The 27,146-nt window shown below is 42.2% G+C and overlaps 1 long non-coding RNA gene across 4 annotated transcripts; it reads left to right on the forward strand.

Moving 5' to 3' along the window:
• The first annotated feature begins 18,626 nt into the window (after positions 1-18,626).
• LOC141371457 (uncharacterized) lies at positions 18,627-26,562 on the forward strand. 4 transcript variants are annotated; one of them, XR_012376416.1, is made up of 4 exons: positions 18,653-18,752; positions 22,104-22,213; positions 24,869-25,100; positions 25,377-26,562. It is a non-coding gene; the product is annotated as an uncharacterized lncRNA (long non-coding RNA). The 4 variants fall into 4 exon arrangements; XR_012376419.1 differs by having other exon boundaries at positions 24,869-24,945; XR_012376420.1 differs by lacking the exon at positions 22,104-22,213 and having other exon boundaries at positions 18,627-18,752.
• Positions 26,563-27,146: the final 584 nt, after the last annotated feature.

A 27,146-nucleotide genomic window follows, 5' to 3' on the forward strand; every position in this document is an offset into this window, starting at 1 on the left:
AAAAATTTTTATTATGTTATGTTAATCACCATACATTACATCATTAGTTTTTGATGTAGTGTTCCATGATTCATTGTTTGCGTATAACACCCAGTGCTCCATTCAATACGTGCCCTCTTTAATACCCATCACCAGGCTAACCCATCCCCCCACCCCCTCCCCTCTAGAACCCTCAGTTTGTTACTCAGAGTCCATAGTCTCTCATGGTTCGTCTCCCCCTCCGATTTCCCCCTCATTTTCCCCTTCCTACTATCTTCTTTTTTTTTTAACATATAATGCATTATTTGTTTCAGAGGTACAGGTCTGTGATTCAGTAGTCTTACACAATTCACAGCACTCACCATAGCACATACCCTCCCCAATGTCTATCACCCAGCCACCCCATCCCTCCGACCCCCCACCACTCCAGCAACCCTCAGTTTGTTTCTTGAGATTAAGAATTCCTCATATCAGTGAGAAAATATGATACATGTCTTTCTCTGATTGACTTATTTCCCTCAGCATAATACCCTCTATGATACAGCCATGAAAAAAAAAACAACGAAGTCTTGCCATTTGCAACGACGTGGATGGAACTAGAGGGTATTATGCTGAGCGAAATAAGTCATCTAAGACGCTTTTTAGAGATGCACTATGGGGGTGAACCAGAGAAAGTTCCTCTGGCGGGTATGTAAGGGGGAAGGGGCCCCATGGTTAGCAAACAACACGACATACATGTTGTTAAACCAGTAAGCATATGCAGGGCTATGAAGGGCTGCTTTCACCGCCGGCTGCTGGGCTGCTTGGGGCGGCTGCTTGGGGCGAGGAGAGCTGGCTCTCCTCCTTGTCACTGGGGACGGGAGAAGGAGGCACACCATGTACCTGAGGAAACGGTTCATGAACGGTCTGTACTTTGTCTTGGGAGATTCCTTAGCGAGTAAGCAGAGTCAGCATGTTGACCGTTTAAGGCTCGCTGATTTTCTTTTCATGACTGTGTGACTGGTCCATTTTTTTTTTTTTTTTAAATCAGAGGTTTAAAGTACCAGTATTATTAATGGAAAAACTGGATGGAAGGATGTGGTTTGGAATAAACGCCAAAACACAGCTTCCTTCTCTTTTCCCCTTTGAATTGTGTTAACCCATTTAGCTATGGAGAGTCGGAAAAGAGCCGGTGGAAAGGTAGCTGGGGCTGCCAGCGAGGGAGGAGGGCGGGGAGCCTGCCTCTGGGCCCCAGCAGGGGGAGCCGGGGAAGGAGGCGGGCAAGGAGGAGAAGCAGGGCCTTGTTTCGTCCCGCCCGTGGATTGTTTTTTCGTTTTTGTTTTTGTTTTTTGCTCGGTTGTCCCACCGCTAGGAGAGGGGAATGAACAGCCTCCTCCCTTTCCTGGTTATCTGCTTTTGTAGGGGCCACACATACCACTGTACGATGTCGGTGTGTTCCTTGGGCAAGTTACTTAATTTTCTGGTTCCCCATCTGTAAAAAGGAAATGATCATAGTCCTTAAGCATCCTGAAGATTCCTTGAGATAATCCACTGAAAGCGCTTAGAACTCTGTCTAGCAACAGCAGGTTCCCAGCGAAGGCTGAAAAAAATCACTGCTCCTACTGCTGATAACCTCTTTGGATTTCCCCCAGGCCCTTTGATCACGGACTTGGGGTAAGGGAGGCTATGAGTGTAAGCAGCTAACTGGGAAGTGGAGAAAAAGAATTTGTCAACAGAATCCTCCTCTTTCTGGAAATTCCTGGAGATGGTAAGGTCAGTGGCAATGGTTGATTAGGAGACCATCTAATAAGCATTGAAGACCCAATGATAAGGGGCCCCTTCAATCTGTTGACTGTACCACACAGACATAGTAGTTAGGCCTGCAGATCTGCAGTGGGACATAGGTAAGAAAGAAATTATTCGGGGCACCTGGGTGGCTCAGTTGGTTAAGCGTCTGCCTTCAGCTGGGGTCATGATCCCACGGTCCTGGGATCAAGACCCATGTCAGGCCTCCTGCTCAGGTGGAGGCCTGCTTCTCCCTCTCCCTCTGCCTCTCCACCTGCTTATGTGCTCTCTCTCTCTCATTCTCTCTCTGTCAAATAAATAAAATCTTTTTTTTTTTTTTAAAGAAAGAAATTACTCCTCCAGAAGCCGAGAGGAGCAGTGAACGTAATGAATGGGAGTAAAAGGTGTGGGAACACCTCTAGAAGGTGAGGATTAGCACCAAAAATCTTAACTTGCAGAGAAAACTCACCCTGACTTGGCCTGAGGCTGTGGAACTGACTTCACTTCCCCCAGGAGGCTTGAGAACTTGAGCGGAGTATAAGTGGTCAAAGTAGCAGGACTTGGTAGGGAGAGTTTTGAGATAGAAAGGGCTACGGCCACAGATGAGGCAGAGAAATCCTTGCTATCGCTTCCACCATCAACAGACAGTATTTACTAAATCTCTGGACAGTTTTTATCTCATAAGCAATATACCCCTGGATTTTGAAACCAGACTCTTCACATGAAATAATCTTAGTTGTATAGTGTTCTTATTGTAATTATTCCAATTATAGCAAAAACTTTCATTTCTAAGTCAGTGACTGAGTGGATATGCATGATGAATCCATTTGCACTGAGGAGAAATGCATACGAGAAATAGGGCAAAGCTTACAATGTTGAGGTCTTCGTCCCCCAACATGGAATTCACCTTCAGCCCCGGTGGCATAGAACGAGCAATGTGTTCATTAAACCACATACATTCAGTTCCCGAGCACTCAAGGAAACCGCCTTTCCCAGTGCTTTGGGACTGTACGATTAGTTGTGGCCAACAGAACATTAGCAGAAGTGACACAAGCCACTAACATCAGCAGATCTTCAATTCTCTCCTCCTTTTCAGGAGGAGAGCCATTGTTGGAAGGGAGCCTGTATCCCAAGTCAAAGCTTAGAAGAAATCCACCCGGGAAAGCCACCTAACCAGCATCAGACTGCAAAATGCACTAGAAATAAAACAGCTTGGGACACCTGGGTGGCTCAGTGGTTAAGCATCTGCCTTCAGCTCAGGTCATGATCCCAGGGTCCTGGGATCGAGTCCCGCATCAGGCTCCCTGCTCGGCGGGAAGCCTGCTTCTCCCTCTCCCACTCCCCCTGCTTGTGTTCCCTCCCTCACTGTGTCTCTCTCTGTCAAATAAATAAATAAAATATTCTTTAAAAAAGAAATAAAACTCCTGTATTAAGTCACTGAAGTTTTAGGGTTGTTTGTTATGGAAGCTAGTAGCATTAATGACCCTGACTAGGACAGCCTCAGACAGCAAAAGTGACCAATGTGGAAATCTTTTATTTTTTATTTTATTTTTAAATTTTTAAAAAATATTTTATTTATTCATTTGAGAGACAGAGAGACAGAGAGAGCACAAGCAGGGGGAGAGGCAGAGGGAGAGGGAGGGTAGGCTCCCCTCTGAGCAGGGAGCCCGATGTGGGGCTCCATCCCAAGACCCTGGGATCATGACCTGAGCCGAAGGCAGGCCCTTAACCGTCTGAGCCACTCAGACATCCCCCAATGTGGAAATCTTATTATTAAAACAGCCATGGCATTTCACAGCCATAATGATTTGTTTTGCCTTAAGAGTTTCCCGTTAAAGTACAAATATATTATGTGATCAAAGGCATGATGACATTTGCTGAAGTCAGAGACGCATGGAAATGCATAGATTTAATCATTTACTCAGTATTGAACAAGTGTCTACTGTGTGCTTGGCAATGGGCTAGATGCCAGAGGTACTGGCAGTTTTCCTGACTGGTAGTTTATGAAGGGCTTGTCTACTAGGATAGAGATGTTATTTATTATTATTATTATTATTATTTTACATAATCTGTACAGCCAATGTGGGGCCCGACGACCCCGAGATCAAGAGTTGCATATTGTACTGATGGAACCAGCCAGGTGCTCTTAGGATGGAGATGTTTTAGATCTAAATGAGAAACTTCCACTTTCTGGCATGCCTCCTCCCTAGTTTTTACTCCTCAGTCACACCCAGGAAAGACAAGGAAAGAATGCCAAACTATGAACCTCTGGGCTTGCCCTTTGTAGCCATGTAAGTGGAGACAAGTCCCTGGTGAGAGGCCCTGGGCTGGGAGTGGGGAAGAACAGGGAACCTTATGTACCCAAGAAGGTAGGGAGAGGACTCTTGACTCATTTATGGTAAGATAGGAGCCAGGACGACTTAAAGGGAGCTTGGGATTCCTTGGAGTTGGGACCTGTTAGAAGGTCTTGATGTCTAACAATGTTCATTCTATATTCAAACAAAAGCAGCATGATTTCAATCCCACCTATCAGTAGATGTCCTTTGGAATTCTTCCAGCTGTCTCAGTATGATGGAGATTCTGAATAATGGAGGTGAGTGGCTGAAGCAGAATTTAGAAATATTACATGAGCAAATTCCATATGTATAGAAAGATAGAAAATCACCTTGGTATAGACATTTGTTTCACTTTTATGAATGAGATCACTGGAGTGGCCTCCTCATGACTGTCAAAGATGAGAGTAGAATGCACTTATATCCTAGGAACGGGATCTGAACTTTTGATATGACAAAGAGAGCCCCTTTCTTGCCTGGAACTCGCAGAGTTCTGGAGAAGGGGAGACCGATTGCACAAAGAGATCAGGCCTTCTTACAAGAAAGGAATGGGACTGACCAACACTGGCTCCATGTGAGGTGCGCGAGGGAAACCTGAACGAGAATCTGTTGGACTCCATGGACCCCAAGGCAGACCTTGCCGGGAGGACAGAGGATTCTAGGCTCAGTGCAGGGGTCTAAGGGTTTTGTGTCAGGGCTGGTTTCAGGACAGTGTGTATTGAAGGCAGGAACCCCTCTAGATGACATATATTGGTAGGGTTTCAAGCTCTTGCAGAACAAACTTGCTGGGCACCAGAGGCTGGAAAAGAAAGAAAAAAAAGAAAGAAAAGAAAAAAGAGAGAAAAGAAAGTTCTCATCGGATTTTTATTCAGAATAGTTTGCAGGAGGTTGTATGGGATGTACATACTGTAAAGTAGTACAGGATTGCGGCTGTGGTGAAACAGACAGTTTGATGGGCAGCCTTTACATAAACGGATACGCGGTGTGTCTGCAGGATCACGGTCATGCTTTACAGCGGTGGTAATGATACCCCATCCCCGGAGCCGAGCGCAGCTGATCAGGACGATCACAGACCACAGATGTGCCGCTCGCCATCTTCGCTGACATGCTGGGCACCTCACCATTCCTGCTTGTCATTCTCTGTCACCAACTGACTGTGGTGATAGAGACACTGCGGTTACCCGCCCTTCAACGATGCCAAGAAGCAGGAATGAAAAGGGCGCTTTCTGGGCCCCAGGGTCTCGGGGTGTGTCCTGCGGTGGGGTGGAGGGAGTGTGGGGCTTTCACAATTCACTTCTCCCTCCACACAGCACAACCTACGAAGCAATCATACCTGGATTTTCCCAGGAAATAAACAACTGTTATTTCCTTAAAGTCTTCCTTAATTCTCTGGAACTAGAAGCGGCCACCAAGTAGGTAGGGCCTGGCATAGGAGCTGCTTTCTTTTCTACTCCCCTCCTCAATATAAAAATATAGATCTATTTTTCTGTGGCTCTTCCTCTCCAAGAAAGATAGATTATTACTCCAACTGTGTCTTTACCCACCCCAGTGAGTAGAAGATTGGAGAATATCAAGTGGGCCAGCTTCTCAGGGCCTCAGCCCAAATACACCAGAGTTCATCTCTTCAAATACCAGGTACCATCCATGTTGTCTCAAATACCTGAACTTCTACCCGGGAGAACATTCCTCTGCTGTTTAAGCCCAATGTCACCCTTATTAGAAAACAACAAAGTTCCCCAAATGGTCTTCCGATTTCCCTAAACTTACCAGATCTCTGTTCATAACCATCGACCCCAATCTAAACAGGAAGCAAACAGAGTACAGTTGCTGATATTACACAATAGTGAACTTAAAGTTTTGTAAGAAAAACAAAACATGTACAGATCTGACCTAATGATGTACATACATACTATGTGTTATAGGGTTTCATTCTTTACATTGTGGTTTTTTATATGTACCTAATTTGATTCTCTAACTTCTCCATAACATGCTTATTATTAGTGTCTAAGGATTATACATTACCCTTAATTTGTCACAAAATATAATGCTTGTATATCACAATGGACACTATGGTTACCCGCCCTTCTGGTAGCCACTTCATAATTCATTTGTATTTGCAGCTCCTCATGGAGTTTTTAGAATAGGGTTTCTCACCTGGGAGCTATTTTGCCCCCACTCCAGGGATTATTGGCAATATTTGGAGACATTTTCAGTTGCTGCAATTGGGATGGAGGTGCTTCTGGCAACTTGTGGGTTGATCCCAGGAATGCTTCTAAACGTGTGACGATGCACAGGACAGTCCCTCACATCAAAGAATTATCTGTCACAAAATGTCACTAACGCACAGAGAAGTTAACTCCATGGCTGGATCTAGCAGTGAGGCGCATGGTTCAAGCCTAGCTGAAAAATCACAGTCCCATGTCCTTGCAAGACTTAAGGGTTCTGGGTGAACACATGACCATTAATGATCAATGAACCGGAAGAAAACATTTTCTGAGGGTTTCTGGTAAAGAGAAGCTTCCACACTCTTTTGAGAAGGATTTTGAAATTGACTCTCGATTGTTCACTTTCCAGCCAAGATGGAGCCAAGATGGAGTAGCAGGAACACTTTTACTTTCCTGCTGGAAATTATTAAAAAACAGGAAAAAATATATATGAAACAAGGATTTTAAGATATTGGACATCAGATTGTGCAGGACAGTAATTCCTGAGAAAGGAGAACAGCTGAGAGAAACAGAGTATCAGTGAGCTATGGAACAACTCCAAGTAACCTAATTATATGTTACTGGATTAACTGGGGTGGGAAGGGAGATCAAAAAATAAATGATCGCTGAAATTTTTCCAAATTTGATTTAAAAAAAACAGAAACTCAAGATCTAAGAATCTCAGTAAGCTGTGAGCACCAGAAAAAAGAAAAGGGAGAGAATATATCACTACAGTGAAAGTAATTTATGTCAGTAGTGGAAATCTGTAAATTATTTTTCCTTAAAAGAGGTCCAGATGAAGTTTTGAAGAGCTTGTTTTAAATAAATTGCTTTTCTCCTCTAAGCCAGTACTGCAATGAGAATAGTTTGATTTCTGTTTTAGCAGAACTCAAAACTAGCTTGGATATTGAATAGGTCTCGTTGTTCTGCTAATGGATTATTCATCTTGGTCACATGTTGGGGCCAGACCAGTCTTGGGATGAGGACACACCCAGCACGTTGGCAAAGACGGCAAGCAGCATGTCTGTGATCGTCCTGATCAGCTGGGCTCGGCTCCGGCGATCATCTATCTTTATAACCGATATAAATATGACTGTGATCATGGTGACATACTGTGTATCAGTTTATGACAATTGCCCAATTAGACTATGAACATTATACATGTAGACTGACAGAGACTTGGAAAGGACTTTGAAAGGCTAAGATTACTCTTCCGGGAGAATCTAAGTGATAATTACCAACTAGAGCATGGTGGTCACTGGGAACTGGTGGGACGGGCTAGGACTGTTGCTGGGAGGTTGGTGCACCTGCTCAAAGTTCAAATGGCCTTCAAGGACGTGGTGCTTACAGAAACAGAAAGGAAAATATCCTCTACTTCTGCTTCTGCAGGAGAGAAGGCCCCGCCTAGACAAAACTGAGTTCTGCTAGCTTAGCCTCCTTATTCAGTGAAGGTTCAGTGATTATGGAGTATGTGATTGAGTAAAAACTGTCAATTAAAAGCACCAGAATCTTACTCTTCACAAAAAAAAAACAAAAAACAAAAAACAAACCAAAAACAACTTAATTGTAATTTTTAGACACATACCTATGGAGCTAACAAATATTAATATTTTGTCATATTTCCTGTAGATCCTTTTTTTTAAAGATTTTATTTATTTATTTGAGAGAGAGCATGCACGAGAGAGCACAGGAGTGTGGGGTGGGGAGGGACAGAGGGAGAAGCAGACTCTCCGCTGAGCAGAGAGTCCAATGCGGGACTCGATCTCAGGACCCTGGCATCATGACCGCAGCGGATGGCAGACCCTTAACTGACTGAGCCACCCAGGCGCCCAATCCTTCTTTTTGTCTATAGAAATTAATCACACCTATAATTAGTCACATCCAACCATGATTTTGAAGTTCTCTCACTTTGAAATTAGAGATTGTAATTTTATTTCTATAATGGTTACTCTTAGGTTAACAAAATCCTCCGAAGAGTCAAAACAATGACTTTAGAATTCTTTAGAACAAAGAATTTAGAACAAAACCTTCCCACCTTCCATTTTTTTGTTTAATATTTTAATTTTACCTCATTTAAATCCCCCTCTTCAGTCATCATTCTTGTTTCAAAGAGCCAATGAGTATTTACCTGAATACTTACCTGACTCTTTGATCCCTACTCTTTCTGTTTCAGTTCCTTTTCCCAAAGTACATCCTTCAGGGGTCCCTTCAAGAACTATTTGAAAAAGTATGCCAGTCATTGTGTATGGCACACATACTCAGACTTTCTTTATTCAATTTTCTTCCTCCACTTGGATGGTAATGTAGCTGACATGTTTCCTCAGCACGCTCTCTATTTTGTGGACTTAGTTTTTTTTCTGTTGAGAAGTCTACTTTAGTCTGATTATTACTTTGTAGATTATCTGTCTTTTTGTTCTGATTACTGTTAAGGTCTATCTCGTTATCAACCATGTTCTGCAGTTTTACTCAGACGAGTCTAGGTGTGGATTCATTTTTACTTATTTAATTTAGTTTCATTGTGATTCTTCAATCTGAAAATGTAAGTCTTTCATTGATTCTGGAAAATTCTCATTGAATATTGCATCCCCCCCATCCCCCAGCCATTTGATTCCTTTTCTGTAGGCCTTGTCCTAACTCCTCTGTCTCTGTAGTTAATTTTGTATACTTCATGGCGAATACGGATTCTTTTTTTTAAAATTTTTTATTGTGGGCGCCTGGGTGGCTCAGTTGGTTAAGCGACTGCCTTCGGCTCAGGTCATGATCCTGGAGTCCCGGGATCGAGTCCCACATCGGGCTCCCTGCTCAGCAGGGAGTCTGCTTCTCCCTCTGACCCTCTTCCCTCTTGTGCTCTCTATCTCTCATTCTCTCTCAAATAAATAAATAAAATCTTTAAAAAAATAATTTTTTATTGTTATGTTAATAACCATACATTGCATCATTAGTTCTTGATGTAGTGTTCCATGATTCATTGTTTGTGCATAACACCCAGTGCTCCATGCAGAATGTGCCCTCTTTAATACCCATCACCAGGCTAACTCATCCCCCCACCCTCCTCCCCTCTAGAACCCTCAGTTTGTTTTTCAGAGTCCATCATCTCTCATGGTTTGTCTCCCCCTCCGACTTACTCCCCTTCATTCTTCCCCTCCTGCTATCTTCTTCTTTTTCTTTTTTCTTAACATATGTTGCATTATTTGTTTCAGAAGTACAGGTCTGTGATTCAAAAGTCTTGCACAATTCACAGCGCTCATGATAGCACATACCCTACCCCATGTCTATCACCCAGCCACCCCATCCCTCCCACCCCCACCACTCCAGCAACACTCAGTTTGTTTCCTGAGATTAAGAATTCCTCAAATCAGTGAGGTCATATGATACATGTCTTTCTCTGACTTATTTCACTCAGCATAACACCCTCCATCCACGTCATTGCAAATGGCAAGATCTCATTCCTTTTGATGGCTGCATAATATTCCACTGTGTATATATACCACATCTTCTTTATCCATTCATCTGTCAATGGACATCTTGGCTCTTTCCAGTTTGGCTATTGTGGACATTGCTGCTATAAACATTGGGGTGCACATACCCCTTCGGATCCCTACATTTGTATCTTTGTGGTAAATACCCAGTAGTGCAATTGCTCGATCGTATGGTAGCTCTATTTTCAACTGTTTGAGGAACCTCCATACTGTTTTCCAGAGTGGCTGCACCAGCTTGCATTCCCACCAACAGTGTAGGAGGGTTCCCCTTTCTCCACATCCCCGCCAACATCTGTCGTTTTCTGACTTGTTAATTTTAGCCATTCTGACTGGTGTGAGGTGGTATCTCATTGAGGTTTTGATTTGGATTTCCCTGATGCCGAGCGATGTTGAGCACTTTTTCATGTGTCTGTTGGCCATTTGGATGTCTTCTTTGGAAAAATGTCTGTTCATGTCTTCTGCCCATTTGATTGGATTATTTGTTCTTTGGGTGTTGAGTTTGATAAGTTCTTTATAGATTTTGGATACTAGCCCTTTATCTGATGTCGTTTGCAAATATTTTCTCCCATTCTGTCGGTTGTCTTTTGGTTTTGTGGACTGTTTCTTTTGCTGTGCAAAAGCTTTTTATCTTGATGAAATCCCAATAGTTCATTTTTGCCCTTGCTTCCCTTGCCTTTGGCGATGTGTCTAGGAAGAAGTTGCTAAGGCTGAGGTCGAAGAGGTTGCTACCTGTGTTCTCCTTTAGGATTTTGATGGACTCCTGTCTCACATTTAGGTCTTTCAACCATTTGGAGTCTATTTTTGTGTGTGGTGTAAGGAAATGGTCCAGTTTCGTTCTTCTGCATGTGGCTGTCCAATTTTCCCAACACCATTTGTTGAAGAGACTGTCTTTTTTCCATTGGACATTCTTTCCTGCTTTGTCAAAGATGAGTTGACCATAGAGTTGAGGGTCCATTTCTGGGCTCTCTATTCTGTTCCATTGATCTATGTGTCTGTTTTTGTGCCAGTACCATACTGTCTTGATGATGACAGCTTTGTAATAGAGCTGGAAGTCTGGAATTGTGATGCCGCCAGCTTTGCTTTTCTTTTTCAATATTCCTCTGGCTATTCGGGGTCTCTTCTGGTTCCATACAAATTTTAGGATTATTTGTTCCATTTCTTTGAAAAAAGTGGATGGTATTTTGATGGGGATTGCATTGAATGTGTAGATTGCTCTAGGTAGCATTGACAACTTCACAATGTTTGTTCTTCCAATCCATGAGCACGGAACGTTTTTCCATTTCTTTGTGTCTTCTTCAATTTCTTTCATGAGTATTTTATAGTTTTCTGAGTACAGATCCTTCGCCTCTTTGGTTAAATTTATTCCTAGGTATCTTATGGTTTTGGGTGCAATTGTAAATGGGATCGACTCCTTGATTTCTCTCTCTTCTGTCTTGTTGTTGGTGTATAGGAATGCCACTGATTTCTGTGCATTGATTTTATATCCTGCTACTTTACTGAATTCCTGTATGAGTTCTAGCAGTTGTGGGGTGGAGCCTTTTAGGTTTTCCACATACAGTATCATATCATCTGCAAAGAGTGAGAGTTTGACTTCCTCTTTGCCGATTTGGATGCCTTTGATTTCTTTTTGTTGTCTGATTGCTGTGGCTAGGACTTCTAATACTATGTTGAATAGCAGTGGTGATAGTGGACATCTCTGTCGCGTTCCTGACCTTAGGGGAAAAGCTCTCAGCTTTTCCCCAGTGAGAATGATATTCGCTGTAGGTTTTTCATAGATGGCTTTTATGATATTGAGGTATGTACCCTCTATCCCTATACTCTGAAGAGTTTTGATCAAGAAAGGATGCTGTACTTTGTCAAATGCTTTTTCTGCATTTATTGAGAGGATCATATGATTCTTGTTCTTTCTTTTGTTAATGTATTGTATCATGTTGATTGATTTGCAGATGTTGAACCAGCCTTGCAGCCCAGGGATAAATCCCATTTGGTCATGGTGAATAATCCTTTTAATGTACTCTTCGATCCTATTGGCTAGTATTTTGGTGAGAATTTTTGCATCCATGTTCATCAAGGATATTGGTCTATAATTCTCCTTTTTGATGGGGTCTTTGTCTGGTTTTGGGATCATCGTAATGGTGGCCTCATAAAATGAGTTTGGAAGTTTTCCTTCCATTTCTATTTTTTGGAACAGTGTCAGGAGAATAGGTATTAATTCTTCTTTAAATGTCTGATAGAATTCCCCTGGGAAGCCATCTGGTCCTGGGCTTTTGTTTGTTGGGAGATTTTTGATGACTGCTTCAATTTCCTTAGTGGTTATAGGTCTGTTCAGGTTTTCTATTTCTTCCTGGTTCAATTTTGGTAGTTGATACATCTCTAGGAATGCACCCATTTCTTCCAGGTTATCTAATGTGCTGGCATAGAGTTGCTCATAATATGTTCTTATAATTGTTTGTATTTCTTTGGTGTTGGTTGTGATCTCTCCTCTTTCATTCATGATTTTGTTGATTTGGGTCATTTCTCTTTTCTTTTTGATCAGTCTGGCCAGGGGTTTATCAATCTTGTTAATTCTTTCAAAGAACCAGCTCCTAGTTTCGTTGATCTGTTCTACTGTTCTTTTGGTTTCTAGTTCATTGATTTCTGCTCTGATCTTTATGATTTCTCTTCTCCTGCTGGGTTTAGGCTTTATTTGCTGTTCTTTCTCCAGCTCCTTTAGGTGTAGGGTTAGGTTGTGTATTTGAGACCTTTCTTGTTTCTTGAGAAAGGCTTGTATTGCTATAGACTTTCCTCTCAGGACCGCCTTTGCTGTATCCCAAAGATTTTGAACAGTTGTGTTTTCATTTTCATTGGTTTCCATGAATTTTTTTAATTCTTCTTTAATTTCCTGGTTGACCCATTCATTCTTTAGTAGGATGCTCTTTAGCCTCCATGTATTTGAGTTCTTTCCGACTTTCTTCTTGTGATTGAGTTCTAGTTTCAAAGCATTGTGGTCTGAAAATATGCAGGGAATAATCCCAATCTTTTGGTACCAGTTGAGACCTGATTTGTGACCCAGGATGTGATCAATTCTGGAGAATGTTCCATGGGCACTAGAGAAGAATGTGTATTCCGTTGCTTTGGGATGGAATGTTCTGAATATATCTGTGAAGTCCATTTGGTCCAGTGTGTCATTTAAAGTCTTTATTTCCTTGATCTTTTGCTTAGATGATCTGTCCATTTCAGTCGGGGGGTGTTAAAGTCCCCCCCTATTATTGTATTATTGTCAATGTGTTTCTTCACTTTTGTTATTAATTGCCTTATATAATTGGCTGCTCCCATGTTAGGGGCATAGATATTTACAATTGTTAGATCTTCTTGTTGGATAGACCTTTTAAGTAGGATATAGTGTCCTTCCTCATCTCTTATTACAGTCTTTGGTTTAAAATCTAATTTGTGTGATATAAGGATTGCCACCCCAGCTTTCTTTTGGTGTCCATTAGCATGGTAAATGGTTTTCCACCCCCTCACTTTCAATCTGGGGGTGTCTTTGGGTCTAAAATGAGTCTCTTGCAGACAGCATATCGATGGGTCTTGTTTTTTAATCCAATCTGATAGCCTGTGTCTTTTGATTGGGGCATTGAGCCCATTTACATTCAGGGTAACTATTGAAAGGTATGAATTTAGTGCCATTGTATTGCCTGTAAGGTGACTGTTACTGTATATTGTCTCTGTTCCTTTCTGATCTGTGCTGCTTTTAGGCTCTCTCTTTGCTTAGAGGACCCCTTTCAATATTTCTTGGAGGGCTGGTTTCGTGTTTGCAAATTCCTTTAGTTTTTGTTTGTTCTGGAAGCTTTTTATCTCTCCTTCTATTTTCAATGACAGCCTAGCTGGATATAGTATTCTTGGCTGCATATTTTTCTCATTTAGTGCTCTGAAGATCTCATGGCAGTCCTTTCTGGCCTGCCAGGTCTCTGTGGATAGGTCCGTTGCCAGTCTAATATTTCTACCATTGTAGGTTACATATCTCTTCTCCCGAGCTGCTTTCAGGATTTTCTCTTTGTCTCTGAGACTCAAAAGTTTTACTATTAGATGTTGGGGTGTTGACCTATTTTTATTGATTTTGAGAGGGGTTCTCTGTGCCTCCTGGATTTTGATGCCTGCTTCCTTCCTCCCATTAGGGAAGTTCTCTGCTATTATTTGCTCCAATATACCTTCTACCCCTCTCTCTCTTTCTTCTTCTTCTGGGATCCCAATTATTCTAATGTTGTTTCATCTTATCGTATCGCTTATCTCTCGAATTCTCCCGTTATCCTGTAGTTGTTTCTCTTTTTCTCAGCCTCTTTATTTTCCATCATTTGGTCTTCTATATCGCTGATTCTCTCTTCTGCCTCATTTATCCTAGCAGTTAGTGCCCCCATTTTTGATTGCACCTCATCAATAGCCTTTTTGATTTCGATTTGGTTAGATTTTAGTTCTTTTATTTCTCCAGAAAGGGTTTCTCTAATAACTTCCACGCTTTTTTCAAGCCCAGCTACTATCTTTAAAGTCATGATTCTGAACTCTAGGTCCAACATCGTGCTAATGTCCGTATTGAGTAGGTCCCTGGCTGACGGTACTACCTCTTGTTCTTTTTGCTGAGGTGATTTTTTTCATCTTGTCATTTTGTCCAGAGGAGAATAGATGAATGAGAGAACAAAATGCTAACAGGTTAACAACGTCCCCAGCAAATATACTCCATACAAATCAGAAAAGACCTGAAACCAGGGGAAAAGAAAGGGAAAGAAAGAAAAAAGAAAGAGAAAAGAAAGAAAGAAAGGAAAAAAAAAAACAAAAAGAAAAAGATAAAAACAAAAACAGAACAATACAAAAAAAAAAACCCGAATATGACCAAATATGATCAGGCTAGTGCATAGATCAGTGCCACACACTAGATTTGGGGCGTATTTTGGTCTGTTAGAAAAAAGTGCCTCCTAAAATTTTAAAGGAAGAAAGACTTATATATGTACAAAATAAGGGTTGATACAATGAAGGGATGGAAGATAACTATAAAGATGAAAATTATAAAAGATTTTATAAAAGGAATTGATACGATAAGAAGTTGTTTGAAAAAAGAATGAAGAAAATTAAAAAAAAAAAGGGAGAGAATGTGATCAGGCAGGAGACTAGAACAAAGCCATACACCAGTGATTTAGGGTATATTTTGATCTGTTAGAAGAAACTGTATCTCAAAATTTTAAAGACAGAACAACTTATATGCCAAAAATAAGGGTAACTACTATGAAGGGATAAAATATGACTCTAAAATGTAAAATAAAAAATGTTTTTTTAAAAAAAGGGATTCATAAGATGTTGGTTGAAAAAGGGAAAAAGAAAAATAAAAAAACAGTTAAAAAAATTAACTTTGAAAAACTAATGAATCGTGGTAAAAAAAAGCCATGAATTCTATGTGCAGTATTCCCCTAGCTCTGGAGTTCTCCCGTTCTCCTTGATCAGTAAACTTGGTCTTGGCTTGCTGGCTGTTTGTGCTGATCTTCTGGGGGAGGGGCCTGTTGCCGTGGTTCCCAAATGTCTTTGCCGAGGCGGAATTGCCCCGCCCTTTTCGGTCCGGGCTAAGCAAGCTGCTCGGGTTTGCTCTCAGGAGCTTTTGTTCCCTGCAAGCTCTGGTACAGCTTTGGAGGACCAGGGCGACAATGGTGGCCTCCCAATCTCCACTTGGAGGAGCTGAGAACTTGGGGCCCCGCTCCTCAGTGCGCCCCCAGAGAAAAGCAGTGTGTCCCTGGTCTCCGGCCGCACTCCGCGCTCACCCGGCCTGTGACCGAGCGTTTCTATCTCTGGCACCCGACCCCGTGTGGACTCTCCAAACCCAGCAGATCCCTGCGGTGCGCTCCTGCACTGCTCCTCCCCGGGAAGGAAGGGGAGTCTCCCCGGATCTGCCTCTTGTTGGGTCCCTGCTGGAGGAGCAGTGCCCCGACTGGGCCGCGGATCACAGTTTATGGCCACCCCGAGCTGAGAGCCCGCGCCTCAGCTCCGTCTCTGCAGCCGGCTTCCCCACTCCGATACCTGGGAGCTCTGCCGCACTCAGGCACCCCGGGTCTTTCTGTGACCCTGAGGGTCCTGAGAGCACACTGTCCCGGGAGGATTCCACCCCCCGCTTAGCCACTGGAGCGACGTCCCTCCGCGGAGCCGACGTCTAAAAGGTCCGATTTTGTGCTCCGCGGCTCTAGCACTTGCCAGAAGCGGCCGACGGAGGCCCCCTCCCCCGCCGTCTATCCTCCCAAATATCGCCTCGGATTCACTTCTCCGCACGTCCTACCTTCCAGTAAGTGGTCGCTTCTCTGTTCAGAGAGTTGTTGGTACTCTCTTCTTCGGTCTCCTGTTGAGTTTGTAGGTGTTCATAATGGTTTGATCCCTATTCAGCTGAATTCCTGAGATCAGACAAAATCCAGGTCTCCTAGTCCTCCGCCATCTTGTTCTGCCCTCTCGCGAATGCAGAGTCTAACCAACATAAACTTGCACAGATTCCTACCCCGTCACCTACAGATGTTTCAGTACTTGTACATCTTCTCATTTCTTTACCTCTGTTTACATAGGTATTAGGATGTAGATTTTGGTATGAAACTCAGGTTCACATTTGTGTTCTATTCCTACCAGATGTTATTTAACAATTTCCAAGCCTCAGTTTTAGACTTGAACAGAGGGTGATGAATGGAGATAAAAAGAATATGTACCTCTTACGTTCGTTGTGAAGATAAAATAAGATAACATGCCTGGTGCCTGGCAGAGTGAGCATTTAATAAAATGAAATAATTAAAATCCTCTTCTTCATGTCATTTGCTCAAGGCAAATTCCTGCACCTGTGTTCAGCATCCGTCTCTGCAATGTTCAGTATTCTCTTTTTCTCTTGTATTTTCAACTTCTTTGACGCTACTAGAGCCTACCTCACAGGAGGTACAAATATTCGGGTTTCTTTTCTTTCAAAATAAAAAGTTTTATCTCTGTAATCCCAATGTTATCCCAAGGTCTTCTTCCAGCTACCACCTTTTTATTTTGTCTTCCTTTCTCAGCCAAACTATTCTTTTTATTTATTTAATTTATTTATCTGAGAGAGAGAGAGAGAGAAGGAGAGAGAGAGAGTACAAGTAGGGAAGAGAGGGAGAAGCAGACTCCTTGCTGACTCGGGGCTCGATCCCAAGACCCTGGGATCATGAGCTGAGCTGAAGGTGGATGCTTAATGAGTGAGCTACCCAGGCGCCCCTAAGAAAAATCTTCACTATTGCACATAGTTAACTAGTTTAATTATTACGCTGGATAAAAATAAATGGGCTAAGTGCTTTATTACCATTGCTAGTCAGTGGGGGAACCGGGAACCTTGAACCAAATTTCTTTGAAACCAACTAGCTGGAGTCCCTAGATGAAATCAACTACGATACCTGCTATACTTTTAGGATCTTAGTTACATCCTCCGATGGTGTTTAGTGTTTAAGCCCATCAGGTTTTCTGATATGTGTAGTCTATCGTGACCTATAGTTGATCTGGGCTACAATGCTCCATGTCCCTTAAGGGCTGTGTTTCTGGTTTGTTTGTTTTTAATCTGTAGTACTTAGCACAATGACTGGAACATGGTAAGTATTTGAGTCTCTCTTGAATGAAAGAAGAAAAGTTTTTATTTATTTATTTATTTTTTACCATTTCTGCTCATTAGTCCCTCTGTCAACTATTCCATTCATTTGAACATTGAGTCCAGTGATTCCTAATTGTGCAAAGAGGTGGCTGAGCCACTGTGAGGTGTACTGACCGAGGCACTGAAGGAAATAGGTTATAATCCTCCTGTGTATTAGGAGGACAAAAAAGTCTAGAACCCCTGAAAATTGGATATTCCTATTTAAATATCTCACGCACACAAATCCTATAGCTTCCAATAGATTGTAAGAACTTAGCAAGAATTCTTTCTTCATCTTGGAGATTTTAGACTCACAGAACATAAAAACTAGAAGGGACCTAGTATTATCTGGTCCACTTCTCATATTTCACTGATGAGGAAACTGAGGCCTTAAGAGTTTCAGCAATATGCCCATGGTTGGATCCTTTGCAATGGCTAGCAAATTGTTAGCATAAAAATGTGCTCAATCAACACTCATTATATGCATGAAAGAATTAGAGATAAAAATCAGATGGATACCAATGATGGCTTGCTTTCTTCTACACCTCAGGGGCTCTATTCTAACAACTTCCAAGTCAGAAAATATTAAAATATGAATTGGACTTGCTCTGTATCTGCTGATCTCTCTCATCCTTGAGTTCTTGTGACATTGTAAGATTTACTGTATGATCTAAGTGCTTATTATTTTAAATATTTCTTGTCACATTATTGATGTTTTTCTGCATTTAAATGTTCTGAGAGTATCTTAGTTTGTATTGCTTTGCCTCTCTCTATCATACCTAACCCTGGAACTGTGTTGGGATTTTAATAGTGGTTAACTAAGTTCTTCTTCATTGATTACTAATAGATTAACTGATGCCTAACTTCCAAGTAAAGTTGTTATGCAGGTTAACATTTACCTTCTTTGAGTTGAATACCGTCACTCGACATAGTCTTAAAAGTAAATGAGTGAGTAAAGGTTAAATTCTCTTTTAAGCGTAACTCCAGCAAATAACACATTGTGCTGACTTATTTTTAGAGACTCAAAAAAACAAAATTTGAGACTGTCTTCTTTAGGAACATGTGATCTTAGTCAGTAAACAATAACACACTGGAGAATGAAGTATTATTTACTTATTGCACAATCACAGATCCACAGCCTTGTGAATGTTAATATTTTCTGGGAATGACAACAGACTTTGAAAAAATAAACACTGCAGAAAGAGCCAGAAATTACCCATAGTTTTGGACCTAAATTTTATTGCACAGGAAAAAAACAGGATGAAGAGCCCTAGAGTGGCAATAAATTAAATCTCCTGTGAGTCAGGAGATTAGAGTTCTAATTCTTCTTTGGTTCAAGCCATCTGTGAGACCTTGGGTAAGTCTATAAATCTTGCTGGGCTGACAGCTTTTCATCTTTAAAACCAGAGGATTGAATATCTTTTTTTCTTTTTTGAAGATTTTATTTATTTATTTGACACAGAGAGAGAGAGAGAGGCAGAGAGAGAGAGGCAGAGAGAGAGATTGAGAGGGAGAAGCAGGCTCCCCACTGAGCAAGGAGCCTGACGTGGGGCTCGATCCCAGAACCCTGGGATTTTGACCTGAGCTGAAGGTAGCCGTTTAACTGACTGAGCCACCCAGGTGCCCCAGAGGATTGAATTTCAAATGATTTGTAATGTCTCTTCCAAGTCTAAGATTCTAACATTTATTTGAATCAATAACCACTGATGATAGAAGGGATATATAATGGTGACAGAAAGTGTTAGCACTGGGAAGATGGACTGAGGGATGAAAAGGAATAAACTAGTATTCCTCGGATAGAGGAAGGACTTACTCCTTTGACCTAAAAGGCTGAATTTCACAGCATCTGAACTAAATATATATGTGATTATTTCCCTGTTTAAAAAGATTTTGAGGGGTTCCTGGCTGGCTCACTCAGTAGAGTATGTGACTCTTGATCTTGGGGTCATGAGTTCAAGCCCCATGTTGGGCATACAGCTTACTTAAAAAATATTTTGAAGTCCATAGACATGTTCAGCTAAACATTAAGTGGGTGAAACTAAGATATAAGTAGACATAGATAGAAGTTTGTAGAACTAGGAACTTTTCTACAGTTCTCAATCAGTTGTTTTAATTCTGGGCCTATGAAGACCAAGTCTTCATGGTCTATACGCCCAAAACTTCAAAATCATTTCTGCAAAGGTATCAACAAATTCAGCCAAAAGTCCAACTGATGTAGAAGGCAGCATGTTGCCAAGAATGATAGCTGTGGCTTTGTGAAGCCTAGTCTGGGTGATGAACTCACATGGCCGTTCCCCTCTTCTTTGAAGTTGGTGGTAGTTGCTCTTTCTTTGCCTATGACTGAGGTGGTCCTGGGTCAGCATCATGCCATGAGTGGGCTTAATATCTTTTAACTAAAAGAGCTAACAAGACTTACTCTGGCTGAGTGAGGTTTATAGAGAGGATGAACCACAAGTAGAGAGGATCAACTTATAAAGTGACTCTAAGGGACACAAAAAAACACATGGAAAATCAGGAGAGGTTGGGGTGATAGGTTTCAGGGAGAGAAGAGGAACAACATTTGGGAAACAGAAGAACCAACAGAGTTTGAATAGCTGAGTTATCTTGTTGAACCCTCAGCACTGGACTTCGTTCTCTTCACTAGAGTGTTGCCACCACTGTGACTCAGCCATGCCCTTATCTTTGTTTTTCTTTGTGTCTGGTTATTTCTCCCCTAAAACTCAACAGTCTGAGGCTATTCTTGTTTCCCAAGTCATATTACTGAGACAGAATTTATCAGTCCAGCTAAAGCATTATCACTTCTGTTTTGGACTGTGTCCAGAAAGGAGTTAACACAGCAGGCCCGAGACTGTCTCTAGAAGGGCCGGCTTACAAGATTGGCCCTTGGCTGGTGTCTGGGTGTTTCCACCATTCTCATAACTGATAAGGGTGGTTCTCTGTGCCTAGACTGTTTGCATAAACAATGTGATTTATGCTGAATACCTGCTTTCCTTCTGGGAGTCAGGAATTTGGAAGGTGATAGGCAGAGTGCAGATGTGATCAGCCCCCAGTAAAAATGTTGAATGCTGTGTCTCTAATGAGCTTTCCTGGTCAGAAACACCATACACATGTTACTGCATTTTTCAGTGCTGGAGAGAGTAGCATGCTCATGTGTATCTCCTCACAGAAGGAGAACATAGGCCTGTGCATGGATTTCTCTAGATTCTGCCTGTGTCCTTTTCCATTGTGATCTGATGGTGTATCCTTACTGTCACTGCAATAAATCCTAGCTGTGAGTCCACCTATGTGCTGGATTCCATGAGTTCTCCTAGCAAATCTCTAACTATGGGGATGGTCTTAGAGATCCCAACCCAGGCCACTTCAAAGGACCCAGGCCAACTTGGGTATTGGCTGTCCTTGGGCCAAGTGTTATACATTGGTCCAATCAATTGCATATGGAGGAGGAAGTGCGGGATTGTATTTAGCCTGGTCACTCCAGCTTATGGAATGGTCTAGAACAGTGGTTCTCAATCTAGTCTGCAAAACAGAATCTTCTGTGATGGCTTTAGAAACTAGACCCCATCCAAGATTAATTAGAATATTGGAATTAGATTGTGGGAGTGGGGCTTAGATAATGACATGTTTTCAAAGCTCTCCAGGGATTCTAATGGGTAGCCTGAATTGGGATCAATGGCCTGGAGCAGTTTCCTTTAGAAGGAGACTGTAGCCTTGGGAGGCATTGTGATCCATTTGGCCAGGGCAATGTACATTTTTTCCACATGAAGAAATGGGCTCATGTCGTCAGGCATCCTTAAAAAAATGAGTAAGATTGCTTAGTTGTGCTTGTGAGGAATACTCTGGGAATTGTGTCATTTTAAGGGTTCTACTGGGGCCATCTTCATAGCATAAAGTTTATGTTGACAACTTTCTGTGCTTCCAAACTGTAGAAAAACAAGCAGAAAAAAAAATGCATTAAAATGTATGTGACCAGCTGCAGCAATATTTTGCCAATGGCCCACATTCTTAAACATACTGTTCCACAAAATCTCTCTCTTATGTCTCTTATGAAATAAACAGTCACATCTGTTTCTTAGGGTTATTTAAAGATCCATGTTAAATTGTTTATCCTTAGAGAGATTCTTTCTTTGTCGTTAAAAAAGCTGGTTGGCAGAAAATCCCTACTGGGCCGGCCTGTGGTATCATAGTACTCCTTCCCTTTCAGTGCAGAGGGGCACAGCAGTTGACCTTTGGGTGTGGCAGCAAGGGTGAGTGTTCCTTGGCCAGTCTTCCTGTTGCTGACTCCCTCGCAGCCTCCAGTTTTTTTTTTTTTTTAAAGATTTTATTTATTTATTAGAGAGAGAGAGAGAGCAGGAGAGGGGGGAAGGTCAGAGGGAGAAGCAGACTCCTGGCTGAGCAGGGAGCCCAATGCGGGACTCGATCCCGGGACTCCAGGATCATGACCTGAGCTGAAGGCAGTCGCTTAACCAACTGAGCCACCCAGGCGCCCGCAGCCTCCAGTTATTAAGTGGCTGGTAGTGCTGCGTGAGAGAGCTCCGAAATGCAGGCCGCTGCCTTCATTTGGCAGATCAACCCTGATGCAGTGTCCTGTTCCCAAGGGACATCTGGCAAATATTTGTTGAGTTGACTTGATGGGATGGAATTACTGGAAGAAAGAACTGCTGCTGATGGGCGGGCACCCACGGTGCTCTCTGTCTTGTGTTTTCTATAGAGCCGAAGCTCACTCCACAAAGTGCCGCTTGGATAGAAGCAGTTGTTATCTATGTGGAAGCCATCCCGGTCTGCACGTCCTTGGGAGATACCCTGAAGCCCAGGACGAAGGTAGACTTTTCCTCATGATAACTATAGGGTATTCATGAGAGACCTTGAGTACCAATCACACCACCCTATGGCCCAGCACAGCTTAGACTGGTCCTTCCCCAGTTGGAGGTAAGCAGGACTTAACTTCCAGCCTTCCCTCTGGAATTGGGTGTCTTTCTTACCCTCACGTGCCATGTGTTCTCTCCAGCTGTGGCCCTTCCCCCATTAGGACCTGCTTTAGGAAAGAACTTGAAACTCATTTATCCCAAGAACTTCAGGTTTAAATAGTCTCATGTGTTTTTGCATTTTAGGAAAGCTCAGTGGACAGAATTTCTGGTGAATGAGGTTGCTTTTTGGTGGGAGTGCCAAGATAGGTGCACTGGGGGGACAGCTTCCTGGTACCCTTGGCAGCCCCACTGGAGTCTCCTCCTATGGCCTCCTCCATCCTGCGGCAGCCTCGCTCTGGTTCAGACACGTGGGCTTGGGACAGAGCTGACCCTTAAAACCACTGCTAAAAGCCCCCGAGGAGCGAACATCCACTCGGCTACCATCATTTTGTGGGCTCCCAAGCATTTCATTTCATAATTCCATTTTGTTTCCTCTTCCCACACGTTAACCAAGGCATCTGGCAGCAAAATGCAGAGTCAGCAGGAACAGTTCTGTTTATTCTTTGCTGCCTTGGCGATGTCTCAAAGTTGAACATGTTCTCAAACTCAACTGCTTTTGGAAGTTTTCCCAAACACAAGGAGCCTGCTAAAAGACCAGCAGTCTTAGAATGGCATGGAATTCTCTACCAAGAGGCCTGAAGAAAGGCTGTTAAGTGAGACCAGAAAAAACATTCTTATGTGTGGGGCACTTATATACCCAGAAATGAAACTTAATAAATAGCTAGTAATGAAACTATGCCAAACATGAGAAAAGCCAGATTGCAAAAATAGCATGTGCAGAACAAGCGCATTTGGTAAAATACAAGCTGGCTATGTAAAAATATACAGAGTATTTTTTGTTTGCCTACTTAGTTGGCACTTAGTCAGGTGTTTTATACACAATACCTGATTATATATATATTACACAGTACCCACAGTATACACAGTACTTGATTATATATAATTGACAAAAACCCAGGGAGGCCATTCTTTTTTTTTGTTTTTTAAACAAAAGTCACATTTTATTTAGGTTGAAATAAACTATACAAAATTGATTTTCTTCACCAAAAATATCGGCAATATTTTCTGTATTATTCCTAGATAAACCACAAAACACTTATTTTTGCAGGTTTTCCAGGTCAGGGAGGCCATTCTTATTATTCCCATTTTACAGGTGAGATCATGGAGGTTCTGACTTGGTCACACTTGACTAAAGTCACATTGAGAATATGTAGGAAAAGTCCATAATCCATTAGAACACTGTGGAGCATTACTGTATAGATCTGCAAAGATAAATCGTTGGTGCTACACTAGAATATAAGTTGAGGATAAATGAGTGATTTTTATTTTCTTCATTTTGCTTATGCCTATTTTCTAATTTCTCTCCAATGCACATCTTTTGTTAACAGAAGGTTATTCCTTAAGTAAGAAACTTACACCAAATAGAGGCTTCTCCCACTATCCGAAAGTAGAACATGTCTATAAAACCTCCCAGAGCCCAAATATCATAAGACGAAGAAGAAATTACCATTAATTTATACAGAAACATTTTTGAGCATTCCCAGACCCCCAAAATAACCTCTTCTAGATTTTTCTCATGCCTCGTAACACGTCTTACTAACAGATGCATAAAATTAAGTAAGATAAAACACAGATGCTCACAGACACGGTTCAAAGCTCTAAATGGCGTGATGCTGAGATGTTGAGCAAAGCCCCCTGGGAGCAACTCGGTGGAGCCATTCTCGCTGCTCGGGCTGTGTTGCCCCTACAAGGCTCGCTGTCTGCTATTGTCACTGTTGGCCTTTTTCCATAAAAGCAGAACTCCTCTTTGGATTTCTTTTGGATTGCAAAAATAAGTACTAATGGAAGTCTCTTGTACAAGCGAGGAGGTGTAAGGCAAACTTTGGACAAGTGGGGGATACCTGTCCCAAACCTGTTATAGATGAGTTAAAATATATTTACTATGAAAAGATGATTTTTATAGTTTTAAGTAAATTCTTTTTCTTCCGTTTGTGGAACTACAAAGGCTTCAGTATGAGTTTGCTAGGGCTTCCATCATAAAGTACTGCAGGCTGGGCTTCCAATCCTGCCAATACCTTGTTCTTGGATTTCTAGCTTCAGAACTGTGGGAAAAGAGATTCCCATTGTTTAAGCCACCCCTCCTGGATGCTGAGGCTGCAGAAGGAAATAAGATGGCCATGATCCCTGGTTTTAGTGTTAGAGGCAGATAATAAACAAATACAGAAATAAATAAGCACCTAGAAAAACTAGTGATGGTGTGAGCTGTGACATGCACTAAAATAAGATGAAGTGAGAGACTAAGCTTGAAGGTGAATTGTAGTATGGGGTAGGGGTAAGAGCAGGGACTTTGGTGCCACCTCTCTCATTTCCTAGCTGTGTGACCTTAGGCATGTTATGATGGTAAAAAAAAAAAATCACATAAAATTTACCATCTTAACCATTTTTAAGCGTATAGTTGAGTAGTTAAGTATATACACATTGTTGTGACCTTCAGCATATTTTTTTGCAGGAGTTTGCAGGATGGGAAGACCGCCTGGGCCCGAGGAAGACAGATCTCTTCAAAGTACTATGAGAACTGGGTCTGAGGCAAGTGTAGCCTGATGGCTCAGACTGAGGTCAGGGCCTCCACTCCTGGGGACTCAGATCTCAGGCTCATGAAACATTTCCCCTGGACGCACAGCTGTGATCTCCAACATGTTGCTAAGTGTTGCTGCTTGTTTGTTTCATTTGAACAAATGGAGGTAGGAATACAGCCAGTTTTGTTGCTAAGCAACTTTTAACATCTTATGTAGACCCAGGTTTCGTGGTGTTTATTTAGTACTGGTGAAATGATACTTCTTGTGCAACTATAAAATGACTAGTGTGCATTCTCTAAGGGCTTAGGAATGCTGGAGAGATTGATTGCAAGCCTGCTTCCTGGAGCTTTCTTCAGGAAAAAAGAAAAAGAAAAACATGTTGTTTTTCCTCTCTAGAGGCTTCTAGTTGCTAGGCATAAATTTTTTTCTCATATTTTCCAGAATACATTGCCTTTGGACTCAGATCAAGAAAAGAAAACTCCAAGCTTTTCTCAGAGCAAATGCAAATAAGATTTTGAGTGAAGTCTTCAGCTCTGAGGAATGCTGTGTTCCCTTTCACCAAAATACATGCTTCCCTGGCCCCAGGCCTGGGGGGGCTGTAGCCAGACACTGGCAGTGGAAACCCAGGAAGATAGGAGCCTCTGGAAATCTGCCAGAAAGCCAGTCATGCAGCTCTTCTCCCCCGCCAGGCTGTTATGCTAAACTCACACACGCCTGAGGTGAAACATTCTTTCCCAACACAAACACAGAACCTTCTGAAGACTCTTGATTCTTCTTTATCAGTCCCTTCTCTACTTTTCATAGTGACTCTAAATGGTATTACTTTAGGAGAAAAAAATGGACTCCCTTTTCTCAGGACAACAAACTACACAGAATATGCATTTGTGGTCACCAGGTTGGCAAGGCATGAGTTTTGAGTCTCACTTGAAAGCGAGGAGGGAAAGTATGAGTCCAGCAAAAACCTTAGAACAACTCTTTAAGTTGAGTTTGGCCCTTCCTCCAGCTCCAAACTCTTCTGGCCAAGTGTTGTCAGTGGGCCCTCCAAGCTCCTTTTTGAGCTCCTGGGCACCTGCAAGAAGGGGGCTGCTGGCTAAAAAGGCAGCGATTGGCCTTTGGAGAAGCTCTTCTGGGTTATCTGGTCTACACTTGCCACTCTTGCTACCTTCCAACCCATTCCTCGCTGTACACTAAAGGGGTCCTTGAAAATCCGAATCTGCTCTGTTACTCACAAACTCCCACAAGGTCTACAGTGTGGTCTGGCCTGGTCTGGCCCCTGTGCATGGCCCCAGTTTCAATGCTGTGCCCTGCCCCAGCTACACAGGCTTTATTCAGTTCCTTCCTTCTGCCATGCTCGCTCCCATCAGAGGCCTTTGCTTGTGTTCTGCTAGCTTCCTCTAACTTCACATCTGATTCACTCCTACAGCTCATTCGGGTTGCAGCTCAATTGTTACCTCATCAGGGAAGCCTTCACCAACTCTATGAACCAGCTACTTTCCCTGTTTTCTAGTCTCTGTTGCATAGCCCTCATTGACCTTTGTTCTACCATTAGACCATAAGTGCCATACGAGTAGGAATGGGTGTTTTAGTTTTTCTTTTTAATATATATCCAGTGCTTAGAATAATATCAACATTTATATACTCAATAATTATTTGTTGATTTAACAAAAAAAACCCACATCTTAGGGACAGTGACCAAGACACTAAAAACACCATGTCTTCCCTTCCTGAGATTTCTTGGGACTTTTGCCATATTTTTTTATTTTTATACCACTTTTAAATAGTAGGGTATAATTCTGATACCCAGTTCCAATGTGTGTGTCTTTTCCCTGCACTACCAAGCAATTTCCTGACACCCACTGAGTGTCCTACAATTTCACTCAACTCTGACACTATCTACATGGAGATAGCATCAGATCCGGCAGGTGAAGGGCTCAGTCCCACAAGCCGCCCCTCCCGCATTCAGATGCCAGTCACAAGTCCAGGTTGTCACTTGTGTGTCTCACCAATCAGCTCTAGGTTGGAAGTTCCAACTACCCCTACTTGGGTTTGATTAATTTGCTAGAATAGTTTACGGGAGTCAGAGAAACATTTTATTACTGGATTGCCCATTTATTATGAAAGGATATAACTCAGAAACACCCAGACAGAAGAGATGCATAGGGTAAGATATGGGGAAGCAGGCGGGGCCTGCCACCTGCCATTTGGGCAAGT

Source organism: Callorhinus ursinus, unplaced genomic scaffold (genome assembly GCF_003265705.2).
Source record: "Callorhinus ursinus isolate GAN/ISIS: 27379988/994484 unplaced genomic scaffold, GSC_fseal_2.0 scaffold3, whole genome shotgun sequence".
NCBI classification, from domain to species: Eukaryota; Metazoa; Chordata; class Mammalia; order Carnivora; family Otariidae; genus Callorhinus; species Callorhinus ursinus.